This window comes from Staurois parvus, unplaced genomic scaffold (assembly GCF_062004578.1).
Source record: "Staurois parvus isolate SC_StPar_1 unplaced genomic scaffold, SC_StPar_1.0 ptg000237l, whole genome shotgun sequence".
NCBI lineage: Eukaryota > Metazoa > Chordata > Amphibia > Anura > Ranidae > Staurois > Staurois parvus.
Genome location: NW_028318033.1, coordinates 5,712,650 through 5,719,643, shown reverse-complemented (window position 1 = coordinate 5,719,643; position 6,994 = coordinate 5,712,650).

Sequence of the window (6,994 nt, the reverse complement as noted above, 5' to 3'; positions counted from 1 at the left end):
CACAGTGTCTCATGCCATGTGCCACTTTCAGGTCTCCTCACACTGCTGGTGTGTTCCATTTTTTGTCATAGGGTGCTGGCAGATTATGGGCCTCCCATAGCTGCTGCCAGGCCCCTAATCTGCCATGGGCCCCTGTACCGCCTCCTCATGCTGCTGCCAGGTCCAGAGTCTCTCATGGGTCCCTGTACGGCCTCCCATTGCTGCTGTCTCCATCGCCACACTCTGCCATGTGCCACTTTCAGGTCTCCTCACACACTGCTGGTGTGTTCCATTTCTTGTCATAGGGTGCTGGCAGATTACGGGCCTCCCATTGCTGCTGCCAGGCCCCTAATCTGCCGTGGGCCCCTGTACCGCCTCCTCATGCTGCTGCCAGGTCCACAGTGTCTCATGCCATGTGCCACTTTCAGGTCTCCTCACACTGCTGGTGTGTTCCATTTTTTTGTCATAGGGTGCTGGCAGATTACGGGACTCCCATAGCTGCTGCCAGGCAACTAATCTGCCATGGGCCCCTATACTGCCTCCTCATGCTGCTGCTAGGTCCAGAGTCTCTCATGGGTCCCTGTACGGCCTCCCATTGCTGCTGTCTCCATCGCCACACTCTGCCATGTGCCACTTTCAGGTCTCCTCACACACTGCTGGTGTGTTCCATTTTTTGTCATAGGGTGCTGGCAGATTACGGGCCTCCCATTGCTGCTTCCAGGCCCCAAATCTGCCATGGGCCCCTGTACCGCCTCCTCATGCTGCTGCCAGGTCCACAGTGTCTCATGCCATGTGCCACTTTCAGGTCTCCTCACACTGCTGGTGTGTTCCATTTTTTGTCATAGGGTGCTGACAGATTACGGGCCTCCCATAGCTGCTGCCAGGCCCCTAATCTGCCATGGGCCCCTATATCGCCTCCTCATGCTGCTGCCAGGTCCAGAGTCTCTCATGGGTCCCTGTACGGCCTCCCATTGCTGCTGTCTCCATCGCCACACTCTGCCATGTGCCACTTTCAGGTCTCCTCACACTGCTGGTGTGTTACATTTTTTGTCATAGGGTGCTGGCAGATTACGGGCCTCCCATAGCTGCTGCCAGGCCGCTAATCTGCCATGGGCCCCTATACCGCCTCCTCATGCTGCTGCCAGGTCCACAGTGTCTCATGCCATGTGCCACTTTCAGGTCTCCTCACACTGCTGGTGTGTTCCATTTTTTATCATAGGGTGCTGGCAGATTACGGGCCTCCCATAGCTGCTGCCAGGCCCCTAATCTGCCATGGGCTCCTATACCGCCTCCTCATGCTGCTGCCAGGTCCAGAGTCTCTCATGGGTCCCTGTACGGCCTCCCATTGCTGCTGTCTCCATCGCCACATTCTGCCATGTGCCACTTTCAGGTCTCCTCACACACTGCTGGTGTGTTCCATTTTTTGTCATAGGGTGCTGGCAGATTACGGGCCTCCCATTGCTGCTGCCAGGCCCCTAATCTGCCATGGGCCCCTGTACCGACTCCTCATGCTGTGACGTTGCAACAAGGTGGAATTCAACCCTACATATGTTAGACCGCCTTTACGAACAGCGAAAGGCCATCACCGATTTCCTGATGTTACAAGCGGATAAAGATACTCCCTGTGTAACTTAGATGTCAGCCATTGGCAGCTCATGCGTGACACCTGCGCTTGCTCAGGCCCTTTGAGGAGGCCACGCTATTCGTGAGTCGGCAGGACTATGGGATGAACGACGTCATTCCTCTGTTGCACGTCCTGGAACAAATGCTGTTAACAATGGCTGGTCAGGGTGTGGTAGACGTGGCGCACAGATCTCAACGCCACATGACCCTTGTGGGGGCAGGACAGGAAGAAGAGGAGGAGGTAGAGGAGGACATTGGTGCTCAGGAATTATTGAGTGAAATGGGTGGTTTTTCCACTCAGCGGACAGGAGTGGAGGAGCAGGAGCATCTGGTAGAGGAGGAGGAGGAGGAGACAGAGGACCCAGACGCACCGTGGCAGTATGCTGTGGAGATGGAGGCAGGGAGTCCCTCGCATTCCTTGGCACAAATGGCCCATAGCATGCTCGCTTGCTTGCGTAGCGACAGCCGAATAATAACCATCAAACAGAGGGATGACTTTTGGCTGTCCACCTTGTTGGACCCTCGCTACCGTTCAAAAATGGTGGCCTTTTTCACACCTGCTGAGAGGGAGGCCAAAATAACGTACTATAAAAACCACCTATGTAGTCAGCTGGTCTCTGCCTTTCTGCGCCAACGTCCATCCTCAGACACTGTGGGCCCTGTGCGCTCGCGTTCCGCTGCCATGGCAGCAGGGGAGGGGTGGGGTGGTAGGAGCAGTGGCAGCTCCACCAGCAGCGGCTGCCTCAGTCTGCAGTCGATGATGAGTAGCTTTCTTCACCAGCGCAGTGAGGAAACTACTAACCAGCCGCAGCAGCAGCAGCATCAGGTGGACCTGGAGCAGGACCTCAAACAACAGGCTTAGGCCTACTTGGACAGCACCCTGCCAACCGAGGTAGACAATCCCCTTGACTACTGGGCAACAAAACTTGACCTTTGGCCCCAACTAGCTGAATTTGCCCTTGAAAGGCTGTCATGCCCGGCCAGTAGCGTGGCATCGGAGCGCGTGTTTAGTGCGGCAGGAGGTATTGTAACTCCGCGGAGGACACGACTGTCCACCCAAAGTGTGGAGAGACTCATGTTTGTGAAAATGAATCAGGCGTGGATTAGTCTGGATTTCAAACCACCAGTTCCTGACACAACTGACTAAATCCGCCATGAATCATGCCCCAAACATGTGCCACTTTCAGGTCTCCTCACACTGCTGGTGTGTTCCATTTTTTGTCATAGGGTGCTGGCAGATTACGGGCCTCCCATAGCTGCTGCCAGGCCCCTAATCTGCCATGGGCCCCTATACCGCCTCCTCATGCTGCTGCCAGGTCCAGAGTCTCTCATGGGTCCCTGTACGGCCTCCCATTGCTGCTGTCTCCATCGCCACACTCTGCCATGTGCCACTTTCAGGTCTCCTCACACACTGCTGGTGTGTTCCATTTTTTGTCATAGGGTGCTGGCAGATTACGGGCCTCCCATAGCTGCTGCCAGGCCCCTAATCTGCCATGGGCCCCTGTACCGCCTCCTCATGCTGCTGCCAGGTCCACAGTGTCTCATGCCATGTGCCACTTTCAGGTCTCCTCACACTGCTGGTGTGTTCCATTTTTTGTCATAGGGTGCTGGCAGATTACGGGCCTCCCATTGCTGCTGCCAGGCCCCTAATCTGCCATGGGCCCCTGTACCGCCTCCTCATGCTGCTGCCAGGTCCACAGTGTCTCATGGGTCCCTGTACGGCCTCCCATTGCTGCTGTCTCCATCGCGACACTCTGCCATGTGCCACTTTCAGGTCTCCTCACACACTGCTGGTGTGTTCCATTTTTGTCATAGGGTGCTGGCAGATTACGGGCCTCCCATAGCTGCTGCCAGGCCCCTAATCTGCCATGGGCCCCTGTACCGCCTCCTCATGCTGCTGCCAGGTCCAGAGTCTCTCATGGGTCCCTGTACGGCCTCCCATTGCTGCTGTCTCCATCGCCACACTCTGCCATGTGCCACTTTCAGGTCTCCTCACACACTGCTGGTGTGTTCCATTTTTTGTCATAGGGTGCTGGCAGATTACGGGCCTCCCATAGCTGCTGCCAGGCCCCTAATCTGCCATGGGCCCCTGTACCGCCTCCTCATGCTGCTGCCAGGTCCACAATGTCTTATGCCATGTGCCACTTTCAGGTCTCCTCACACTGCTGGTGTGTTCCATTTTTTTGTCATAGGGTGCTGGCAGATTACGGGCCTCCCATTGCTGCTGCCAGGCCCCTAATCTGCCATGGGCCCCTGTACCGCCTCTTCATGCTGCTGCCAGGTCCAGAGTGTGTCATGGGTCCCTGTACGGCCTCCCATTGCTGCTGCCAGGAGGCAGCAGGGTCGCAGCAGTGTCAGTGGAGGCAAACGGCCACGGAGTAGAGCACAAGCTCCACTGCAGCCTACCACCACGGCCAGTAGTGGTGCCGGTGTGCACGGAGGAAGTAGCAGTCAGCCAGTGAGGAGTAGCGGGGGCAAAGTTTCCTACTCGGCGGTGTGGCAATTTTTCGTCAAGCCGCCCGAGGAAGTAAACGTAGCCGTATGTCGACTATGTGGCCAGAAAGTCAAGCGTGGCCAGGGGGCCCATGTTGGGACTACAGCGTTGCGTCAGCATATGCAGCGTCGCCATTCAGTGGCCTGGGAAAACCATGATAAAGATACGGCGGTTCTGCCTGTCCCAGCCCAGGGTTCCATTTTGTCATAGGGTGCTGGCAGATTACGGGCCTCCCATAGCTGCTGCCAGGCCCCTAATCTGCCATGGGCCCCTGTACCGCCTCCTCATGCTGCTGCCAGGTCCAGAGTCTCTCATGGGTCCCTGTACGGCCTCCCTTTGCTGCTGTCTCCATCGCCACACTCTGCCATGTGCCACTTTCAGGTCTCCTCACACACTGCTGGTGTGTTCCATTTTTTGTCATAGGGTGCTGGCAGATTACGGGCCTCCCATTGCTGCTGCCAAGCCCCTAATCTGCCATGGGCCCCAGTACCGCCTCCTCATGCTGCTGCCAGGTCCACAGTCTCTCATGGGTCCCTATACGGCCTCCCATTGCTGCTGTCTCCATCGCCACACTCTGCCATGTTCCACTTTCAGGTCTCCTCACACTGCTGGTGTGTTCCATTTTTTGTCATAGGGTGCTGGCAGATTACGGGCCTCCCATAGCTGCTGCCAGGCCCCTAATCTGCCATGGGCCCCTGTACCGCCTCCTCATGCTGCTGCCAGGTCCAGAGTCTCTCATGGGTCCCTGTACGGCCTCCCATTGCTGCTGTCTCCATTGCCAGACTCTGCCATGTGCCACTTTCAGGTCTCCTCACACACTGCTGGTGTGTTCCATTTTTTGTCATAGGGTGCTGGCAGATTACGGGCCTCCCATTGCTGCTGCCAGGCCCGTAATCTGCCATGGGCCCCCGTACCGACTCCTCATGCTGCTGCCAGGCCCGTAATCTGTCATGGGCCCCTGTTGTCGCTTGTTGGCATATTCCGCTCGTTCAGATGCTCCTTCTCCTGCTACTCCTCTTCACGGATTCCGTCAGCAGTCTTTCTTGGAATCCGTTTCCAAGAGACAACAGTTTGCGAGCACGCACCCGACGGTGCAGAAGCTGAACGTCCTCCTGTCCAAGTTGCTGCTGCCAGGCTCGTAATCTGTCATGCGCCCCTGTACCGCCTCCTCATGCTGCTGCCAGGTCCAGAGTGTGTCATGGGCCCCCGTACCGACTCCTCATGCTGCTGCCAGGCCCGTAATCTGTCATGGGCCCCTGTACCGCCTCCTCATGCTGCTGCCAGGTCCAGAGTGTGTCATGGGTCCCTGTACGGCCTCCCATTGCTGCTGCCAGGCCCGTAATCTGCCATGGGCCCCCATACCAACTCCTCATGCTGCTGCCAGGCCCGTAATCTGTCATGGGCCCCTTTACCGCCTCCTCATGCTGCTGCCAGGTCCAGAGTCTCTCATGGGTCCCTGTACGGCCTCCCATTGCTGCTGTCTCCATCGCCACACTCTGCCATGTGCCACTTTCAGGTCTCCTCACACTGCTGGTGGTTTCCATTTTTGTCATAGGGTGCTGTATGGCCTCCCATTGCTGCTGCCTCCACCGCCACACTGTGGCTCCACACTCTGCTTTTGGCCCCGTGACTGCCCAAATGAGTGAAGTGTGCGGTGATTCTAAGATCGACGGCACTCATCTGCATGTCATACTGACTGTCAGTATTATTTCTCTTCCCCAGCAGACTCCAAGGGCATTTAAATTAAAGGTACAGTGTTCTGCACTAATATAAAGGCTCTCTGAAGCCTAGAAACACCCTTTTATAAGTTAAATTCGCAGCGAATATATTCGACTCGAATCAAAATTTTTTCACGAATTCGCCAAATCAGTCTAATCGAATTTTTGAATAATTCGCTCATCTCTACTTGAAATGTTCCACATTTTGTCATGTTACAACCAAAAACGTAAATGTATTTTATTGGGATTTTTTGTGATAGACCAAAGAAAAATGATAAATTGTTTTCAACATTTTTTATAAATAAATATCTGAAAAGCGTGGTCTGCATTTGCATTCAGCTCCCTGAGTCAATACTTTGTTGGACCACCTTTCACTGCAACTACAGCTGCAAGTCTTTTTGGTATCTCTCTACAAGGTTTGCACATCTAGAGAGTGAAAATTGCAAAATAGCTCAAGCTCTGCTAGATTGAATGGAAAGCATCTGTGAACAGCAATTTTCAAGTTAAAATTGATACCCCTTCTTTCTCTTTTTGTGATATGTCCAACCCGAAATTGCAGTGATCTGGCGAGAACCAATTTTATTGGGTTATGCCCCACAAGTGTTGTAGACCACTCTAGAAATAGATGGTCATTGGCTAAGAGTGAGTTTTAGTCCATATGGGGCATCACTTTTGAGCACTGTGGAGCACTTTGAAGCAGCTAAGATAAACACTTCAGCCAAGTTGGAGCACAAGCACGGGCACTTGTTTCACCATCTGGGACTTTTATTATGGCAATTTATTTTGTAATACTGTAATGTTTGAATCATGTGCAGTTAATCATATGTACAATATCAATGTGTGGTCCGCCTAGACCTCTATAATTTTCAAGTCTTGCCACAGAGTCTCCATTTAGGTCTGGACTTTGACTGGGCCATTCTAACACATGAATATGCTTTGATGTAAACCATTCCATTGTAGCTTTGGCTGTATGTTTAAGGTCGTTGTCCTACTGGAAGGTGAACCTCCACCCCAGTTTCAAGTCTTTTGCAGACTCTAACAGGTTTTCTTTTAAGATTGCCCTGTATTTGGCTCCACTCATCTTCCCATCAACTCTGACCAGCTTTCCTGTCCCTGCTGAAGAAAAGAATCCCCACAACATGATGCTGCCACCACCACCATGTTTCACAGTGGGGATGGT